The sequence below is a fragment of the Neophocaena asiaeorientalis genome, unplaced genomic scaffold, assembly GCF_003031525.2.
Source record: "Neophocaena asiaeorientalis asiaeorientalis breed wild unplaced genomic scaffold, Neophocaena_asiaeorientalis_V1.1 scaffold889, whole genome shotgun sequence".
Classification (NCBI taxonomy): domain Eukaryota; kingdom Metazoa; phylum Chordata; class Mammalia; order Artiodactyla; family Phocoenidae; genus Neophocaena; species Neophocaena asiaeorientalis.
The window spans coordinates 399,697-422,455 of record NW_020171798.1 but is presented as its reverse complement, the minus strand read 5'-3'; positions in this window follow the sequence as shown (position 1 = coordinate 422,455).

The window sequence follows — 22,759 nt, the reverse complement described above, 5'->3', positions numbered from 1 at the left end:
TTCCCCGGCTCAGTTAATTACTGGCAACTGTTATTCCAGTTGCCAAAGAACCTGGAGTCATCCTGGACCCTCCCTCTCCCACCTCCCAACTAAATGAGTAAATCCTGTTGGCTCTTCCTTCAAAACCCCACCACTCGTCATCACCTTCACCTCTGCAACCTGATCCCCTCAACCATTAAGACTTGTCCTGGTTACAGGAATAAAGACTTAGACATAGAGAATGGACCTGAGGACACAGGGAGGGGGAAGGGGAAGCCGGGACGAAGTGAGAGAGTGGCATGGACATATATACACTACCAAACGTAAAATAGATAGCTAGTGGGAAACAGCTGCATAGCACAGGGAGATCAGCTCGGTGCCTTGTGACCACCTAGAGGGGTGGGGTGGGGTAGGGAGGGTGGGAGGGAGACGCAAGAGGGAGGGGATATGGGGATATATGTATATGTATAGCTGATTCACTTTGTTATAAAGCAGAAACTAACACAACCTCGTAAAGCAATTATACTCCAATAAAGATGTTAAAAAAAAAAAAAAGACTTGTCTTGGTTATTGAATCTGCATCCTAACTGGTCTTTCCGCTGCCCCTGCCCATAACCCCCCTGCAGTGCACGCTCCACTGACGGCCAGGAAGAGCCTTTTAACGTGTAAATCCCACTGTACCCTTCCTCTGCTCAAAACCCTCCGATCATGATGATGTACCCAATTCACCGAATCTTTAGTTTACAAGGTCCTATGCAAGCTGGTCCTGGCTATCTCTCTGACTTTTCCTCTTACCCTCTCCTCTGTGACGTGGTTCTGCACCAGCCACACTAGCTTCGTGGCTATGCCCTGAAATGCCAAGGGTGCTCTCGCCTCAGGGTCTTTGCACATGCTGTTCCCTCTGCTTAGCACACTTTTCTTCCGGATTTCCATGTGGCTCACTCCCTCACTTCCTCAACATCTATGCCCAAGTGCCACCTTCTCAGAGACGCCTCCCTGACCACCGTGTGCATGCGTGTGCATGTATGCGCACACACATGCACACACCCATAGAGGGCAGATGCTTCCATTCCCACCTCACCCTGTCTCCCACACTCTACCCTGTTTCCCCACAGCAGCTATTGCCATTGGACGTACAACATACTTAACTTTCTATCTGTTTATTTCGTATCCCTGCCACTTGATCGGGTACTTATTTTGTTGTGTTCACTGCTGTATCTCCAGCATGTAGAACAAAGGTATCATAAATTGGATGTTCGATTAATATTTTTTTAATGAACTGTCTGAATGAGATCGAAGGTTTTCATGGGTGTTAATAAATGTTCGTGTAGTCCTGAGCAACAGACACACAGCATTATTCCTTTTCATCACGTGAAACAAACAGCAGGAAAAGAGTGAGTGATCTTCTCCCAGCCGTATCAGGGCCTGGGGCTTTCTACTTACAGCGTCTGCACAGAAAAACAGTGGGCTTTGAAGGGTCCCAGAGGTCATGGGCTGGCATGTCTGTGTTCACACACACACACGCACACACACACACACACGCACGCACACACACCTTGCATACTGTAGGGCAGAAGAAAACCTCCCCAGAGGGGGTAGCAGCCTATCTCCAGGCCATGGTAAACAGCAGCTGCCATCATGGCAATTTGAAGACCTCTAAACTGGCTGCTCTACAATCCCACAAAGCCAGGCTTAGTGTGTTCACGTGAGGGCTCTCAAAGAGCGGGCTCAGATCGGCGGCGGCAGCAACCCCTGGGAACTTGTGGGAAAGCATATTCTTGAGCCGACCCCAGACCTACTGAGTCAGAAGTCTGGGGAGACTGGGCCAGGCATTCTGTAGCTGAACAGGCCCTCCAGGTGATTCTAATGCACTCAAGTTTGAGAACCACTGCCTTAGTGGGTAAACAAGAACATACGGGAAGAACAAAGTATGAAAAACTGGTAAAACTGTCAAGTGCTCTATTAAGTCTAATATCGAGCTCTGACTTGAATGTATTGGGCTGTATAAAACCAGTAACCTCAGGGGTGCGGGGAACTGGTTCCCAGGACAGCACAAACCCTATCACTTCCCCATCACTGATCTCTTACTCAGATGCTGCTGTTCCCGTTGGGCTGGTGTGAGGTGAATTAGCAATGTCACCAGCTCCCCGAGGAACAGGTGTCTCTGCCATAATCACAGCAACCAAGATCAGTGCCTGTACTAACTGGGTTTCCCTCGTCAGGCCCTTTAAGGCTCACAGAACTAGGGGAAGGGATAAATTAGGAGTTTGGGATTAACACATGCACACCACTATATATAAAATAGATAAACAAGGACCTATAGTATAGTGCAGGGAACAATATTCAATATCTTGTAATAATCTATAATGGAAAAAAATCTGAAAAAGAGTATATATAGCATATATGTTTTATATGTATAACATATATACATATGTATTAAACATATATAACACATATATGTTTAATATATAACATGTTTTATATAACGTGTGTTTTATATATAACATATACAACGTGTATGTTTTCTATAAAACATATATAAATACATGTTATATATATAACATATATGTGTTTATATATATAACATATATATATATGTAACTGAATCACTTTGCTGTATATCTGAAACACTGTAAATCAACTATACTTGAATCAAAAAAAAAAAAAACCTGCAGGACTAAACAGGTCCTGGAGAGTGAATCACCTTTCACAGGCTCAGAGCTGTCTGTGCCTGCCCCACACACCTCAGCCCCAGTTTATGGAAAATATGGGACACTATGGGAGCAGCATAGACATACAGGACATTGCTGAAGTTTGTGGAAGGAAAAATAGAACCCAAGCCTTCTGCCCTAAATAATATTACACTACATTTTTAGCTCATAGTGAACAAAGCCTCTTGTGGTTAGTGATGTCGTCTGTATCCACCCACAATGCTTCTGGACTCAGCAACCAGAGCTGCTGGAGAATATCACACAATCCCTCAGAAAAAGGCACAGGTTCTTCCTAGAATGTCACTCCCTGCTTGAGTGCCACGATGCCTTTCCTCAGCACTGTGAATAAAATCCTAACCCCATCAACAACAACGACAAAAACCAAACAACCCAATTTAAAAATGGGCACAGAATTTAAATAGACATTTCTCCAAAGAAGATTTACAAATGGCCAATAATAAGCACATGAAAAGAGGCTCAATATCACTAAATCGTTAGGGGGATGCAAATCAAAACCACAGTGAGATACCACTTCACACCCATTACTGTGGTTATTATTAAAAAAAAATTATGAGTGTTGGGGAGAATGTAGAGAAAATGGACCCATTATACATTGCTGCTGGGAATGTAAAATGGTGCAGCCATGGCAGAAAACATTATGGCGGTTCCTCAAAGTTAAATATAGATTTACCATATTAGCTGGCAATTCTTCTTGGTATGTACCCTAAAGAATTGAAAGCAGGGACTCAAACAGTTATCTGTACACTAGGGTTCAAAGCAGCATCATTCACAATAGCTGAAAGGTGGAAACAAACCAGAAGTCCATTGATGGAAAATGAATGGATAAACAAAAGGTGCTGGGAAAAACTGGACAGCTACATGTAAAAGAATGAAATTAGAACACTACCTAATGCCATACACAAAAATAAACTCCAAATGGATTAAAGACTTAAATGTAAGACCAGACACTATCAAACTCTTAGAGGAAACCATAGGAAAAACACTTTGACATAAACCACAGCAAGATCTTTTTTGACCCACCTCCTAGAGAAATGGAAATAAAAACAAAAATAAAACAAATGGGACTTAATTAAACTTAAAAGCTTTTGCACAGCAAAGGAAACCATAAACAAGACAAAAAGACAACCCTCAGAATGGGAGAAAATATTTGCAAATTAAACAACAGACAAAGCATTAATCTCAAATATACAAAAAGCTCATGGAGCTCAACATCAAAAAAACAAACAATCCAGTTCAAAAATGGGCAGAAGACCTAAATAGACATTTCACCAAGGAAGACATACAGGTGGTCAAGAGGCACATGACAACATGCTCAACATCACTAATGATTAGAGAAATGCAAATCAAAACTACGATGGGGTATCACCTCATGCCAGTCAGAATGGCCATTATCAAAAAAGTTAGAAACAATAAATGCTGGAGAGGACATGGTGAAAAGGGAACCCTCCTGCACTGTTGATGGGAATGTAAGTTGATACAACCACTACGGAAAACAGTATGGAGTTTCCTTAAAAAACTAAAAATAGAACTACCATATGACCCAGCAATCCCACTACTGGGCATATACCCTGAGAAAACCATAATTCAAAAAGATTCATGTACCACAATGTTCATTGCAGCACTATTCACAATAGCCAGGACATGGAATCAACCTAAATGTCCATGGACAGATGAATGGATAAAGAAGATGTGGCACATATATACAAAGGAATATTACTCAGCCGTAAAAGGAAATGAAATTGAGTTATTTGTAGTGAGGTGGATGGACCTAGAGTCTGTCATACAGAGTGAAGAAAGAAAGAGAAAAACAAATACCATATGCTAACACATATATATGGACTCTAAAAAAAAAAGGTACCAATGAACCTAGTTGCAGGGCAGGAAGAAAGACGTAGACATAGAAAATGGACTTGAGGACATGGGCAGGGTGAAAGGTAAGCTGGGGTGAAGTGAGAGAGTGGCATGGACATATATCCACTACCAAATGTAAAATAGATAGCTAGTGGGAAGCAGCAGCATAGCACCGGGAGATCAGCTTGGTCCTTTGCGATGACCTAGAGGGGTGGGATAGGGAGGGTTGGAGGGAGACTCAAGAGGGAGGGGATATGGGGACGTGTGTATGCATATGACTGTTCCACTTTGTTGTGCAACAGAAACTAACCCAGTATTGGGAAGCAATTACACTCCAATAAAGATCTATTTTTAAAAAATATGCGTGCCATGGAATATTTAGTCTTTAAGAAGAAGAATGAAATTCTGATATGTGCTACAACATGGATGGACCCTGAAGACATTAGGCTAGGTACAATAAGCCAGACACAAAAGGACAAATACTGTATGACTGCTCTTTACACACGGTGCCTAAAGTAGTCAAATTCATAGAGACAGAGAGTAAACTAGTGTTTGCCAAAGGCTGGGGGGAGGGGGAATTGGGTACAGAGTATCAGTTTGGGATGATGAAAAAGTTCTGGAAATGGTGAGTGGTGGTGGTTGCAGAACAGTGTGAATGTACTGACTGCCACTGAACTATATGCTTACAAATGGTTAAAATGGTAAATTGGATGTTATGTGTATTGGACCCCAACAAAAATAATTCAAACCCCAAACGCCTCTCCTAATCAGACCCCGACCCATTTCTTCACCACTCTCTCCATTTGCTCCAGCCCCACTCACCATGCTTCAGCCACCCTATTCTTATTTCAGTTCCTCAAATGTGCCAAGCTCTTTCTTGCCTCAGAGACTTGCATGCATCTTTTCCTCTGTCAAGAATATTCTTCCCTCTTTTCTTTGCAGGGATAAATCCTATGAATCTATGGCGGAAACTAGCTAGATGGTCACCAACCTGTTTCCCCTTCCTCCTGGGAACACAGCTGTACCTTACTTCCCAGCCTCCCTTGCAGTCATATATATCAAGTGATGGTGAACAAAAATAACATGCATCACTCACAGGCTTGCTACCCTCTGCTGAAAAAACCATGATGCAGAAGAGCATGGTGACTGTGAAATTTACATACTGAATACTGAGGAGCCACAACACGGAAGGGGCCAGGCTCCCTGAATCACTGCCTGGAAAAGAGCCACCTGCTCACCAGGAATATTCATTTTGGATTTCATGTGACTGAGAAAAAAACTTGTCTTTGAGCCATTATATATTTTGGGGTGTCCCAATTACGCTTATAAAACACTAGTCTCACTCTAACACAAATCTAAGATCGGGGGGCTTCCCTGGTGCCGCAGTGGTTGAGAGTCCGCCTGCCGATGCAGGGGACGCGGGTTCGTGCCCCGGTCCGGGAAGATCCCACGTGCCGCGGAGCGGCTGGGCCCGTGAGCCATGGCCGCTGAGCCTGCGCGTCCGGAGCCTGTGCTCTGCAACGGGAGAGGCCACAGCAGTGAGAGGCCTGCGTACCGCAAAAAAAAAAAAAAAAAAAAAAAAAAAAATCTCAGATAGGGGTGTTCCCCCGATTCCCTCATTCACTGTCACCATGCTTTTTCTTAGCCCCTTTTCATAGTTTGTAACTTATTTATTCATTTCAACATATTGATTTTGGTATGTCTCTCCCACGACATAGTAACCTTCTCTGATTTGCAAACCATGTGTCTTGGTTGTCTCTATATTTCCCAGTGCCTAATACAAGCTTAATAAACACATCCTGCATGAATGAGCAAAGGTCTAAATGTCGGCCTAGGTATCGGTGGCATCTGTCCATTCTGTTAGACTGTCCTCCACACTCATGATATTTTACAGAACGTGTCTTCATCCATCCTCTCCTTGATGGTCTCCGAGCTTTCTGAAACTTCCACACAGTTATGTCGAGCCCTTTAACACAGGGTCTTCTAATGCTGCAACTGACGCTGTAACAGCCTCTGTCCCCCACAGGAGGAGTTTCTCCAGGGTGTGTCTGCATTCCTAGTCTCTAGAATATGGCACGCAGTCAAGTAAATTGAGTGAGCAAGTGACTCTGTCAAGAGAAAGATGTGACACTGATCCTATCCCAAGCCAGAGGCAGAGAGCAGGATACACCATTTGCAAAGTCTGGCGTGTTCTTGTCTAGACACGTGTCATGAGTCACCACCCCCCGGAGCTGGAGTAGGATCTGCAAAGAGCCAGGACCGGGGAGGAAGGGGGTGCGAGCTCAGAGCCCACAGAGTCCTCAGCTCGCCACGGACCCTCGGCAGGTCACTTTACCTCAAGTGGACTCCAATCTCTTACCTATAAAATAGGGATTTGGGCTAAACAATAGTGAAAGACTTCTAATTTTTAAATGGCATTACCATCATCCGCTGGTATCTGCAGGGGATTGGTTCCAGGACCCCCACGGATACCAAACTCAACGCATGCTCAAGTCTCATATAAAGTGGTGTGTACAGTTTGCACTCCGCACCTGCGGGTTTCACATCTGCAGACCTGATCCTCGCTTGGTTGAATCTGCTGAGGCGAAACCCTGGGATACAGCAGGGCTGACTGTATATAAACCCAGGCAGCCCAAGAGGAAATGGAGAACAGTACTCTCCCTCCGCTGATTCAGAAACCACTAACCACACATGGCAACGGAGTGCTTGAAATGTGACTGGTCCCGATTGAAATGTGCTATCAATATGAAAGGCACACTGGATTTCAAAGACTTAGTACAAAAAAAAGGAAATATCAGTAATTTCTATATTGATTACATGTAGAAATGATAATATTTTAGATAAAGTTAAATATACTATTAAAATTAACTTCAGCCATTTCTTTTTTACTTTTTTTGATGTGGTTACCAGTAATGTAAAAATTAACACAGAGCATTGTGTGACATCATCAGTACTATAATCCAGCTACATAACAAAACTACAATGCATAAATCATTGCTTCCAAATCCTCTTCTGAGTTCTCCAAATTCATTGTCCAATAAATCCAAAAATGGTTCCCTAAAGTGGAATTCTCTGTAATGAAACTTCATTATAAATGTGTGCCCACGTAGACATGCAATTTTGTTTTGTAACCAGTTTGCTTTAGCTTGAAACTATTAGTAAGAAAGAAAGCAGATGCAGCAATGAAAAAACTATAAGGCTGAAGGGCTCTTAACAGAGACAATGAAAGACACAGAAGAAAGGGTATGTTTTCTAGACATGGGGTGGCCCTGTGTGCTCCCCTAAGCCGCAGATGTAATATCTGTGTTAGTGGCAAAGCAAAAAGAATATCTTTTCTTTGTTTCACTCATTTTGAAAGTGACCAAAGTGTGCGCTGAGCTGGTGTCAGGGTTGGAAGAATTACAGAAAGGAGAAACAGTGATGAGAAGTGTGGGTGAACATCAGTGTTCGTATGAGAAATGAGGCACTTGAGGGAAGCAGAGAGGGACCAGGGAGAGAAACCAGGGGAGTGATTATGGAGTTAGTTGGTAGGTTCAGCAAAATCGGCATCAGCTGGGAACTTGATGGAAATTCAGCTTCTTGGGCTCATCCCAAGTGGTCAAAACGGGGACCTCATCTCCTATCCAGGACTTTTCATGGAGTCTTGGGAAAACAGTCATCTAGGCCTGAGGTTTCCAAGGAGCCGATCTCAGAGATTTTCGCGGCATATCCCCAAGCCAGTTACTGTCACACATTCTCTTTTATCGATCCATCAGCCCCTCCCCCCTCCCCCCATAGGGCAGCTGGAATTACCTAAAGGGACGGCAAAGAAAGGTACCTCTGCTGGCCGCTTGGAGTCTTAACTGTCAGCAAAGTCTTTCCTACCTTTCTACCTATTCCACTCCCTTCCCAGGGGCTTCATCCCCATCATAGAAAAGACTATGTGCAGGGCTACAAATCTAGCACTTTCCAAATGAGTTGCTCAGACTCTGTAAACATGATGTTAAAAAATAATCTATCTTTGGATGTTTTGTAGTTTCATGGTCTCAGTAATCAAGCACCACAGGGAACAGGGATAGAGAAAAATACCCAAGCAAATTCATTTTTAATAGCGACAAGCGTTGTTTTATCTCAATCAGGCCCTGAACAGAAGTGGAATCTAAACATAACGCAAATGGAGAAGTAACAACTTTGGAGCCAGAAAAGTCGCTTTCTCTGGGAAGCCCTCATCTCATTCGGCCCCTAGTTCTGATAACTTTCCCTTCACGCGTCTTCACAACACTTTCCACAATGGAAATCACAGAGCGTACGTATACTTTCTTGTTAAATATAGGTCTCTTCCACTCAGCTGTAAGCTCCTTGGGAACAAAAGCCCTGGCTTTATTTTCAGTTCTGTATCCCCAGGTGCTTGGTTCATATTGGACACTCAGTAAATATCTGCTAAAGGAAATAAACATCCAAGAAGTGCTTTATGATTGTGAAATAACCACAAGACTTAGTGCTCCAACTTTTTCTGGAAAGAAAGCCAGGTCTGTAGAATTGTGGCCAAGAGTGGCGGAGAGGAGAGAGAAAGGGTCAGGGCTCTGAGAGCTTTGGCCTCATTTTGTCCACAGCAGACATGGGTCAAAAAACCTGAATGGGAATCAGGACCAAAACCCCACCTGGCATCAAAGGAGAGGGAAGTGATTCTGGGAAAGGAAGCCTCGGGATGTACTTGACTCATAACCAAAAAAGGAGATAAGAGGAAAACTCCAGAAGTTGAATTTAAAAAAAAAAATTTATGGGGAAATTTCCCAAGGGCGAATTAAGGATGAAATTCCTCCCTGAAGTAGGTCTAAGTTGGGTGAAGTCACAGCTGAGTCTCTAAGTGTTTACTTGATCTTACTTTCCACAGCCCAGTGGAGAGCCCCTGCCCATCACTTTTCAGTCTACGCAGTATTGTGATCTGAAGGCCACTTACCTCGCTTTCCAGTGGCCCCTGGTGACACCCCACCGTTAATCTGTAGGAGTCCCCATGCTGAGGACAGACCAGTCGCCCATGGCGACTCCTACCACTAATCAACTGAGAATCTAGTCCACGTCTACCAGAACCTTCTCACCTGAAGACAGCAGAGGAGGGGGCCTAAGAAGACACATATCAGGAAGCCCCCGGCAAACAGCTTATCTCTTTTCTCCTCACAGCTACCATCCCAATTGTTCAGCTGGGGACATTACTAGGCCACTTCTCTTGTCCTAAATAAATAAATAAGCTTTGCAGAAATGAACAGATGGAGGAAAATTTCAAAGCAGCATGTGGGTGTTACAGGCTCAGATCCCATCAACAGATAACAGGATTTATAACAGCCGCTCCCACACACAGCTTTGGAAATTTTAAACTTGTGTGTCATAGATCAGACTCGCCCTCCCTCAAATTATCTGCACTGAGTTCAGAGACATGAGGTCCTTTCATTTGGGTCAAAACCTCTTTCTCAAAGCTAAAGGGTCCATACTGCCACCCAAGGAGTATGTTAGGGCAGACTTAGAGAATGAACTTATGATTACCAGGGGGGAAGGGTTGGGGGGGAAGGGATAGTTAGGGAGGTTGGGATTGATATGTACACACTGCTATATTTAAAACAGATAACCAACAAGGACCTACTGTAGAGCACAGGGAGCTCTGCTCCATATTATGTAACAACCTGAATGGGAAAAGAATTTGAAAAAGAATAGATACATGTATATGTATAACTGAATCCCTTTGCTGTACACCTGAAACTAACACAACATTGTTAATCAACTATACACCAATACAAAATAAAAAGTTAAAAAAAAAGTGTGTTAGGGGCAGCAGGAGTGGGAGAGGGGACCACAGGAGGGCCGCGCTGGGTGTGATCATGTATATTGCTTCTTAATTCTCTCTTTTTCTTTCAGGGGCCTTGTACAATTTCTGGAGAAGCAGTGTGTGGATGGTGGCAAACCTGAACCCTAACCTTGACTCAAGGAAAAGCAGTTGACAAATTTGGATGCTCTCAGTAACCCAAAGCACACGGCCACCTTGTTTCAACAGAACAAGAGAACCTAGATCCAGGTTAATGTCCAAAGAGTCAGAGGCCCCACCTGGCACTCTAGCAAAGGTATTGGCACAGTTAAGAAACCACATAGTGAGCAAAACAAAATGATCATTCTGGGACAGCCAGGATAGGATTCTCAGAGCCACTCAGAAGTAGATGGAGGAGACCCCAAGAATCCTTGGCTGGGCTGGGAAGAGGGAGCCATTGACTAGAAGCCATTGTTAATGAGACAAACACTTACTCGATTTTCCCCTTTGGACTGATAGTGGAGTAGAAACCCGAATTACCCTAATCATTAGTACTAGGGTAGAAAAGAAGGCTCTTAATTAATTCATTGACTATCCTGAAACTCAGAATACTCAGGGATACTCATAAAGGCCATGACTCAACGTTGAAGGAAACCTTTAGGGTTACTTCTCGCCCCTGACCTGGGCACAGGCCTCATAGTTTCGTGCATGGCCCATTGAATCACTGCCTCCAGAAATGCAGAGACAAGTGAAACAGCTTTACGGCCAACTCAGCCACTAGAGCACAGTAACAGGGACTCAGGGTACCAGGCACATCTTAAAACCCAGTAAAAATAGCATCCATGCTACATACACACTGATATATAAATGCTTCCATCCTATTTCAGCTTCCACTTCCTCAAAGAAACCTTCCCTGACTTCCCCGACCTTTAGGTCTCCCTGTTAAATGTTCCCGTAGCACCCAATTCTCCTCTACAGCATTTCACCTACCTATAACCATACATTTAATTAGTCGTCATTATATGCTTAATGTCTGTCTTTCCTGCTAGACTGTGATCTCTGTGATAGTTGAAAACATGCCTATTTTTCTCGCTGTTTTATCCCTAGAGCTGAAGAAGTGTATGTTGCCTAACTCTGGACTAATGGTCAAGAAGAGTGCAGGCATTATTTATTAAATAAAAGAACTGAATGAATAAATGAATAGAATTAATCAACAGCATTTCATGACAGAGGAGAGGTTATGAGATTCTTTCAAATAGGGGAGCGCTTAGTGTAAAGAGATGTGATACACACCCCTGGTCCTATACCATGAGGTCCCAAAAATGTAAGCAGAACTTGGTTGGACTGGATGGGGTCAATGGCCTTGAAAAAGTCCCACGAGAAGCCTCAGGTGAAGGTAATGAGCCCCAAACTCAACTTCAATGGTCGTCGAATGCATATTTCTCCAGTTTAGTAGGGTTCAGCAGCTCAAAATAAGCAAAAAGTGTCTTGATATAATTGGTTTGCTGAACTGGATACCTTGGGAGAATGAAGGTATCACTTCTAACAATGATCACTTGTGGGTTTAAGAAGCCTACTGGGTATTATTCAAGAATTCAGAATGTGCGGTGCAGTGTGTAAATGGCATTGAGCTCTAAGGACACACGAATCCTGGAAGGAACCTTCATTCACTTCACCCCAACACACATACACACTATCTACCAGGCTATTTTGATGCTAAAAGTCTGGAACGTGGTTTCCCTGAACATGTTAGGTGATTGTAGCGAGTGCCCTATATTCATTACATAACCTTGACTTTCTACTTGAATTTAGGTAAAATCAGAGTCCTAGTTGGATGCAGATGGACAACTGACCCATCCACACATTAATCTCATTGAGTTCAGTGAGGCTCTCGTGTCTGATTTAAGAGGGAGTATCTGAATTTTCTCAGTCCCCCACGTCTGCTCAATGGCAGACATAGAACCAGGTATCAGTGTCTAGGGCTCTGATGGCTGAGTGCATCCTGGAAGTATAGGACTCTCATGCAGGCTTAAGAACAGGGTTTGAAAGGCCTCACTTTAGCCCTTATAACTCTCCGGGGTTCTACTGTCCTATTTCTTAGAGGATAGATCCCAAGAAAGACTAGATTTCTCCCCATCTTGGGGAGCGGGGTGAGCTATGAAATAATGAGACTTTATGGTTTTGGACATAAACAAAATCTTGTTTTACTTGTAATGCTGACTCTAAAGGCAGAAATTCTGGATTCTGAAATATTTTTCTGAACAGAGAAACTTACCTAGTTTATAGTATTATGGCCAGTAAAATCATAGACAGAAATTTAGTTATTAGGGAGTAAATTCAGTTTCCCGTAACATGGTTGATAAGTTTAAGGGAATATACAGTTTTAATAACTACTTTTAAACAAACATTGAAGTTAACAGAGACCAATGATTATAGGTTCCAATCTTGGGTGATAATTATCCAAAAATAATCTCTAAAGGAGAGGCCAGATCTCATCCAAAGGTTTCTATGGCCTTCATTAATCAAAAGTTAGGAGAATCACCTTTGTATCTACAAGAGTCAGAGCATGTAGAAATTTAAAAGATGAGGTTCCTTCCTTGGGCTGAGGGTCATTGGTCCATTGTATTTTATGAACCACCAAGTACAAGCCCGCCTAACTTAATCTTTCTCATCTTGCTGAGTTACAGAATTGTTCAGCCCTGCATTTGGAATTCTTGAACTAGTTTTATCAGCAAAGTTTATTCTATTTCAAGGTTTGACCCCATCAAAACCACCATAACCTTATTTCTTTCAGTTTTAACCAAGACTGCAAAAATGTAATTTTAGGTTTACCATATTTTATTTTCACAGGCTAGTTTTAATTTAATTTGGGGAAATAAAAGAGACATGATAATATTTACAACCCAAGGGCTATAGAACAGTCCATACCTGTTATTTTAAATATAAATGTAACATATTTTCCACTAATCATCCCTAATCAAGGTAGCATGACCTTGTGGGAAAGCCCTTGTCCTACCTCCAATATGACATCAGGAGAGCCAAGGAAGGGGACTAAGCTTCCAGCAGTGGTCTGTGAAATGCTGTGTTGGGTGGGGGTCATGGGGAGTAGAGAGAGGGAGAATCTATTAAAAAGTATCAGGCTGTGTTTTCACCCAGAAAAAAATTATATAAGACAAAGCCCCTGGACCCTAACTAACACTCTGCTGTATTTTAAGCTATCGGCTAGATTGCCCCGTCTCCCTCTAGGAGAGCAGAATTCTAACCATGCCTTCTTTCTCACTGTCACTGTCATCCAAGACACCCTGATATTCCATCACTCTCTTCCTCAATGGTGCCAAGCCTAGGAAAATACAGGAAGGTATAGCCTCACTCCCTCTACCCTCTCTTACCCTCTCCTGATTCCTCACCCCACTCAGATTTCCATTGTCCTCCCTCTCCATCCTGCACCCTTCCAACAAAATCTAATCTCAGCAAATGATCTGATAAACACATGCACATTTACGTAGACAGGTCTGAAAACAGATGAATTGGCCACCCCTCCCAGGAGAACTTGCTCTTCAATAAAAGGACAGGTTTAAGTCAAAAGAATGATTCTCCGATGGTCTCCAATTCCAGGACTCATTGACTTGGTGGCCATGAATGGATATCCTAGTGACCCTGACATGACATTTCAGGAGACCTCCATACTCTTCTACCTTCCTGTTGACTTGTCCAGCACCCCTTTCCCCCAGCACCCCAACTCACAATTTTAGTATTTATCTCAGCTTCGGAATTCCCTATAAGATGCAGAAGGCTCCAAGTTCTGGCATCATCTAAGAACAACAGGGAATGGAGGTCAGCTTCAAAAGTATCTTGGATTCTAATCACAGCGCAATCTGTCCCAGAACTGCTGGCATCCATGGCACAGGCTTGGGGAAATTGTGACTATAAAAAGAAAAGTGTCCAAGAGCTCTGATCGTCGTTTTAAAGGCCAGGGGCCAAAGGAATTAAGGAGTCACCTGAGCACCTCGATCTCCTTCAACAGGACAGTGATAAAAATGGCTGCCCCTGACCAGAGCAGCATGGCTTAAACCTGCCCCATCTGCTGGGCATTCCAGCCTAATCACAAGCGGGTCAGCCGCTGGCAGGCCACCACCAAGCCCAAGCAGCGACGTGCCAGGGCCCACAGCTGCACAGCTGATAAGGTCTCGCCAGCGGCTGGCCAGCTACCTCTCCTGCTCTGACCGTGCAGGCAGCAGGCTGAGTGGACCTGGCAGGGCTGGCCAGCCAGCTGTGCCTGATGTCACTGATGTAGATGGACCTTATTTTCCCCTACCCATTAAGTCTGGGCTTCAAAAGCAGCGAAAGATACAAATCCAAACAATGCAGAAACTAGGGAATTAAGCACCATTTCCTACACAACCCCAATACTGGACCCTCCTGCAGGACAGTCCAGAAGGAACTTGGACTTGCCACATCCCACAGGGACCCTGTTAAACTTCTGGTTCATTTTTATAAAAACACATAACTGACTGGGAACTTGGGGTTGGTAAATACAAACTATTACATTTAGAATGGATAAACAACAAGGTCCTACTGTAGAGCACAGGAAACTATATCCAGTCTCCTGGGATAAACCATAATAGAAAAGAATATTTTAAAAAGAATGTATAATAAGAACAACAAAAAACACGTAACTGAAACTTCCTTTCCCTAGATAAGGTATGTAAATACAGGTTGCTCTGTTTGTAGTACCTGGCAGCAGGCAAAAAATGGGCAAAAAAACAAGATCAGTAATGAAACACACAGTCAATTTCCTTTTAAAATTTTTAAGCAGACCATCTTTGCGGGTATATTCTGGCCACAACTGCACTTAAGCAGCCACTGTGTTCTGAGCCACGTAGGAAACAGAAGCGGCCCCTCACCCCTGGATGTCACTTATTTTGCGATGATTCAAGGGGGCTTTCTGAATAAAGTGTTAGTTATGCATTGAGCCCCTAGCGTGTGCAGGCACGTTATCGGAGCAGCACGTTCTCGTGGGCTACCTCACCTGATCTCAGGAGGCTGGTGATGAAGCCGGGAGAGACCAGGGTACATCTCACAACCACTGAGTAAACAACAAAATCACAGTCAATAACTTATGAAACTAGGTTTGTACTCAGGTTTTCTTACTCTTTCTTGAAGATGACCGCCATGCCAAGTTGGCTCCCGCAAGAATTCTTCAATCTAGCCGGGAGGAAAAGAAATACAAAAAAATAACTAATGCAAAGGATTCTATAAAATATGCCTCATGAACAGTAAACAAAAGCCAAAAGAAGTCAGAAGAAAAAAAAAAAAAGCTGATGGAAGCCTGAAATAGTGAGGGAAGAATTCACAAAGGATACGGGACAGGAGTTGGGGCTGAAATGTGTAGGACAAGTACAGCTGGAGAGAAGAAGTAGGGGATCTGGTCCACAAGAGTGTAATCAGAATGGTTTCTAGGTTCCTTTCTCTGTGACACTTCCTTTCTCTCTGTAAGGTATGTAATGAGAAGCTGCTCTGTTTATAGTTCCTGGCACCAGGCAAACGAGTGAAAGAAAATCAGTAATGAAGCACACTGAAACAGGGGAAAGGTATAATATCTATAGAAACATTCTAACCCGTTGAAAGTCTCATTCTTCTTCTCTGGAAACGCCATCATTCTATGACTTATGAAACACGATCGGGGGGAGAGGGGACTGGAAGTGTGAACGACAACTACACCTTTCCCAGTGAAGTCTAGCCCAGGTGATGTGGCTGTGAGCTAAGGTGGAAGTGGTGGAAAAGGAGGGATAGTGGCAGGTGTACTGAGAAGCAACAGTCATCAAGTTTGGGAATGGATGGTCCGTGGGAGTCAGGATGATTGATATTAACGGAGACCCTGCTCTGTCACTGATCATCTGTGTGACTCTGGATAAGTCAGTTCCGTTCCAGGAAAAGCTTTTCCCAGCCATCAATAATCCTTGGGGATTCACACAGTTTCCTTATGCTGCTAAACTTCCATTTAGCTACATCTCTTCACCCCTAACACCTTCACCCAGCTTATGTGCTTCCCTTTCACCAAAGTGAAGCTGATGGAGAATTCATGAAATGTGAATTTATCTCGTTTGAAATGAGAAAATGTAAGTCCTTGTTAATCACTGTTTAACACCCCATATTCAGGCGCTATTTGCTGCACTTCATCATCTAATCAATCGCTACCTTTCTCTCCCCATCAATCAGAGCCTCCTGGTCTTCTTCCCCCCAACTCCATGGCCGATTACCTGAGCTCCTCTCCTCTCTTTGACTTAATTCTTTTACACCCAGTCCCTCTTGCCCATTTACCCACCAAACCCTCATCCTTACATCACTGGTCTCAGCCCCTTCTCGGCTCCTGAACTCAAATGGGGAAAGCTCACGATGAGGAAGGTGGAACAGCGCGTCTGCAGAGTCATGGTCTACACCTGGAAAGGGTCCTCAGCTTTGGCCATGGGTCCTTCACTCTTGGCCAGTTTCCTTTCCCCCCAGTGTCAATTCCAGATGACAGCCCTGTCCACTAATAAACACCTACTCCCATCGTTCTCTTGATACTTTCCATTTGGCCCCTGTCATGCATCCTCTCCCAGTTCTGTCCTCCAGCTCTCTTTCTCTCATCCTCGGGTTCCTCTGTCCACAATGCCCTCAAAAGTATGTGTTTTGCCCTCAACTTTCTACCTGTGTCTTTGAATGACCTCATCTACTCCCTTGTTTTAAATACCACGTAGATGCTTCACTGGGTTGAACAGTGTGCTCCCAAATTCACATCCTTCCTGGAACCTCAGAATGTGAGCTTATTTGAACATAGCATCTTTGCAGATTTAATTAGTAAAGATAAGGTCATAGTGAGTAGGGTGGCCCCTAAATCCAATATGACTGGTGTCCTTATAAAAGAAGACGAAGCATAGAGACAGGCAGAAGGGAGAAGTCCATGTAAAGATGGAGGCAGAGGTTGGAGGGATGAGTCTACAAGCCGAGGGATGCCAAGAATTGCCAGCAACCACCAGAAGCTATCACAGAAGCAGGGACCAGCTTCTCCCTAGAACTTCCGGTAGGAACCAACCCAGCTGATTCCTCGATTGGGGGCTTCTGCCTCCAGAACTGTGAGAGAACAAATTTCAGTGGTTTTAAGTCACTGTGGTTTGTGACTTCTTGGTGGTTTGTGGTTCTTTGTTGAGCAGCTCTAGGAAACTGATACAGATGCTGATAACTCTCAAATCCCTATCACCAGCTTAGCCCTCTCCCCAAGCCCCACACTGGTGTCTCCACCCGGTTTCTCTACCTGGATGTCCTACATGTGGACACCCACAGCAGAAATCAGGCTCTCCTCTTCAAAATCTGCTTCCCTATGCCCTTCACTCATTTGGTACCATCGCTGTTCTCCCAGTCATCCAACCTGGAGTTCTGGAGGGCAACTTTTCTCTCTCCTGTACTCTCACAGTATTCAGTAACTAAATTCAGGCTTTTATCATGTCTTGACTGAGTTTCTGCAAAATCTTCCTTAAAGGGTCTCCTGTCCCCATTCCTGCCCTCTCCCTCAAATCTCGTCTACGTAGCCGAGAGCATCCTCCACAGAGCAAATCTGACTCTACAATGCTTATAATTCTGAAGACCTCTCAAGGATACCCTGCAGGACAAGAGCTGTGCTCTATACTTAGCAGAGCGAGGCTCTCCATCATCTGCCTACAGCTATAGACTCATCAAGCACGCCCACCTCCCTCTCCGTGACGTAAGAAGCCTGTATTAGCTTCAGGTCTTTACATTGGTTGACACGCCCCAGTGCCTTTGCTCATGCAGTCAGTTCCCTGTGCCTGCTAAGCCTCTGCCCTCTTCCTACCCGCTCCACCATGGACATATTTTGTGTCAGATTTGAGTGACTGTCACCTCCCACAGGAAACCTGAATTGATACACCACTCAGCCCCTCTCTTTCCTGTACCACACCATACACGGGGCTGCAGGCTTCCTCTCTGCACTCAAAATACTTTGAGAATAGCTCAAGCTTTGGACTCACTATATTGTTTTATAATTTAAAAAATTTTCCCTGTCTGTTCCTCCCCACATTATTGGCTCCATAAGCTGAGAAAGTGTCTTTTTCTTCGCTCTTTCTCTGGTATGTAGCACACAGTAGCGCCAGGGACAGAGTAGGTGCTCAATTCGTATCTGTTGAATGAATGAATGAATAATGAATGAATGAATGAGGGCCTACCTTATTTACAGTCAAAATTCATGTTTCATTTTGATCAGTTGAATGATGTCTTTCCAGTCAGATTTCTCTCTTTCTACCATTTCCACCTTTCTAAGTACCAGAGACCATGGTGGGTTAGTACAACGTTCAACCAAAGCCAAGTCTATGGGTTTAATTCCTTCTAGTTTAATTCCTCCTAATTCCTTTAATACCCAGGTCTCACCCCAACAATAGCTAGCTGAGGTGAGTTGAGTGGTGGCCCCCCAAAATGTATGGCCATGTTCTGGAACTGTGAATGTGAACATGGCCCTATTTGCAGATAAGGTAAGGATCTCACAATGAGATCAGGGATGAAATGAGATCCTGGGTTACCCAGGTAGATCCTAAATCCAACAACGCATGTCCTTATAAGATGACAGACACATGGAGAAGAGAAGGCGGCCATGTGAAGACAGAGGCAGAGACTGGAGTGATGCAGGCATGCGCCAGGGATTTCTGGGAACCCCCTGAAGCTGGAAATGGTAAGGAAGGGTCCTCCCCCAAAGCCTTCAGAGGGAGCCCGGCCCGGCCGACCCCTTGAATTTGGACTTCCGGCCTCCGGAGCTATGTGAGAATAATGTCTATGGTTTTAACCCACCAACCTTTCAGTAGCTCCTTACAGCAGCCCCAGGACACTGATGCACAGGGCATCTCAGGTCCTTCCACAAGGGGACACGAGAGGACCAGGCTACAGAGGACACACTCGGGGGCCTGAGCATCCCCACTGCTAGAGAAACACTTCAGAGAAAATGTCGAGTCAATAATAAAAGTAACTGTAAATCAACTATACTCCAATCTATATGTCTCTATGAGACAGCTAGTGATTTTATGCCCATTTTACAGACAAGCAAATGGAGCTCCAAGTGGTTCACGCACTTGCCCAGGCTCTCACAGAAAGGAGCAGCGGGACACACTTGGCCACGTCTTCGCATAGAAGTAAAATGCAGAGAAGAGAACATTTGCTTTGAGTTGGAGGGATCGGTTCTCAACTCAGATGTCCCTGGGAGGTTTCCCGGCCCCTCTGAGCTAGATGGAAGTTCTGGCCGGTCTCCCCCACTCTGACATTCTGGGGTCTCCCGAATCTGTTCTCGTTCTGAAATGTTATGATTGGCAAACCAGGTTTTTCCCATTAACAGTGATTTGCTTTTACATTTGCACAGTGCCTTCCTGCCAGAATCCGGACACCTGGTCTGCTCTGTCACTCAGTCAGGGAGAACAACCAGAAACACAAGAGAATTAGCACATTCCCCAAGCCATACGGAGGGGAGGGGAGCGATGCACCTCCTATTTTAAAATGTCCTTCTTCTCCTGCAGCCAGGCCTCACTGACAAAGCAGGCCCCAGGGCTGCCAGGAAGCCAAGCTGCCTCTCATTCTTATATTTAAATTTAATTTAACCACAGCATTACCTTGCATGTCAACGGTTCAGGACAAATTGATGGATTCTAGTTTAACTATTTAGCTGTGCCAGTGGTAATATGTTCAATCATGCATTAAATTAAAAATGACACTTGGAAATACATATGTCCCGAACCTCATTTCTGTGCACCAAATAGGAGATTTAAAATGCTGTCTGGTGGAAGATTACCACCGAAGAAGCATGAATCTTATTACCGTAGGCTGCATGGCACACATTTGCAAGGCTCCGTTTAAAAGGCTCTCTGATAGTAGTAGCTTGGCTATCTGGCTGGCTAAAGGGGCCATTTCCTTTCCACCGGAGGAAACCCAACTGCTGCCAAAGCTAAGAGGTCGGCACTGCCCCCACCTCCTCAGACCCACCTTGATTCCCAGGCACTCACAGCTCACGTGTCGCCTGCTCTGGCTATCCTATCCTCCCAATACTGCAGTCCTACCCTTCACAGAGACATTCCCAAACTCATCCAAAAGAGAGTGCAGAGAAAAAAGATAAAGACAAATGATCCTTGAACTACTCAACTCTCTCTTCCTGTTTCTCCCCATGGACCCACACACTACTGTCGCAATGGCAAGATACAAATAAACCTTACTGTTTCATACAAATTTCAACCACGTAACCCAATGAAGTCCACTGAAACAATTTCATCTTCTAGGAAATGAACACAGACCAGGTCTCAGGTATTTTCGTGTTCGCACGACTCTGTTCCTGGGCATTTACCTCCTATTTTCTAGGCGTGGCCACGCTCCCATCTCCTAACGATAGGCTGGCAATTTCGATTCCAAACAGAAGCCATACGGCCCCCAGTTCAGCATTTATTTAGCACAGATCCTACTGAGAAACGTCCATTAGCAGGAGCTTTACTATGACCTAACCTTGAGAGTTCTGGGTTGAGTTGGCATTGGCTGTGAGCGGGCAGCCACAGAACGGGGCTGACGTTAACCTGATTTCAGCAGTTGGCTTCCGAGTGTGTTTGCATCTGCTGTCTTAATGGACTGTAAGGGCTGCCAGGTTGTCTTCCAGAAGCTGCCGTCAAGGTCGAAGCACGCAGGCAGGCAGCCCAGTGGGAGCCTGGATGCTCGGCAGCCACCCTTGGTCAGTGGTCCCAGGCTGTCAGGCAGGTTTACCTGGAAGCCTTCGGCTTCTTTATTTTCCCTTTAATCTAAATAAAGGGAACTACTAAACACGTGCCGAGTTTGTTCATTCTGAACAAAAGTGAACATTTTCTTTTTTTTAATTGAAGCATAGTTGATTCACAGTGTTCTGTTAGTTTCTGCTGCACAACAGTGAGTCAGTTATACACATATATATACTCTTTGTTAATGTCCTTTTCTATTATGGTTTATCACAAGACACTGAATATAGTTCTCTGTGCTATACATTAGGACCTTGCTGCTTATCCATTACAAATGTAATAGTCTGCATCTACCAACCCCAAACTCCCAGCCCATCCATCCCTCCCCTTCCCCCCTCCCCCTTGGCAACCACAAGTCTGTTCTCTATGTCTGTAGTTCTGTTTCTGTTTCATAGATAAGTTCATCTATGCCATATTTTAGATTCCACATATAAGTGATATTATATGATGTTTGTCTTTTTCTGACTTACTTCACTTAGTATGATAATCTCTAGTTGCATCCATGTTGCTGCAAATGGCATTATTTGTTCTTTTTTATAGCTGAGGAGTATTGCATTGTCTATATGTATCACAGCTTCTTTATCCATTCACCTATTGATGGACATTTAGGTTGTTTCCATGTCTTGGCTATTGTGAACAGTGCTACTATGAACATAGGGGTGCGTGTATCTTTTTGAATTATAGTTTTGTCCAGGTATATTCCCAGGAGTGGGACTGCTGGATCATACGGTAATTCTATTTTTAGCAAAACTAAACATTTTCATCAGCCTCATTTCCTGGGGATCATTTTATCATCTTATCCTTCGTGGGAAGGCAGGCTTTTCTACATATGGAATTCCCCATTACAGAGCTCAGGCAAAGCACGCTCACCATAAACAGGGGTTCTGTCCAATCAAACTGAAATTGCACAGCCTTGGCCTCTTAAAGAATAGTTGCAGTTACTGTTAACTTTAAAAAACAATAGCCATTATTTGTTGGGTATTAATTGTATTCTAGTCTTTATGGTAAACACTGTGTAAGTAGCCCTATTATTGTCCCCATAGTACAGATGAGAAAATTGAGGCAAGCAGAAGCCATGGAACTTGGCCAGGGTTACATAGCTAGGAATGAGGGAATAGGGCTGGAATTCATACCCAAGTCATTTGATTCCATGGTCCATTCTTGCTGGTTCCCGTAAGGGGAACAAGTTCTGTCAGGAACCAAATAAAGTGATGGAGGGTCTGGAGAGCTAGGTGCTATTCTGAATCTCATTTCCTGCCTCACTGACTTCCATCTTTTTTCAACATTAGAATCCCTTTGTGCTTTTCAAAACAATGTCATGATAATCACTATACTCTTAATACACATTGAATGAAGCAAAAGCTACTATAAATTTAATAATGTTTATAAACAAGTCTGTATCTTATTCCTTACAGTAAAATCGGTGAACATTATATATGTGTGTAAGTCATTATTATCGAGTTAACATACAATGCTTAGGGCACATAGGGACCCTTGGAACCCTTGAACTAATTGAGAAAGCCGTAGCCAGCACTGATTTCAGCTCTTTGTCTCATGGATGCCCAAATATAGATGGTGTAAGGGTGGGTAAGCATCCTGGCTTAAAAAGAACAACAAACAACGATAACAAATGAAAC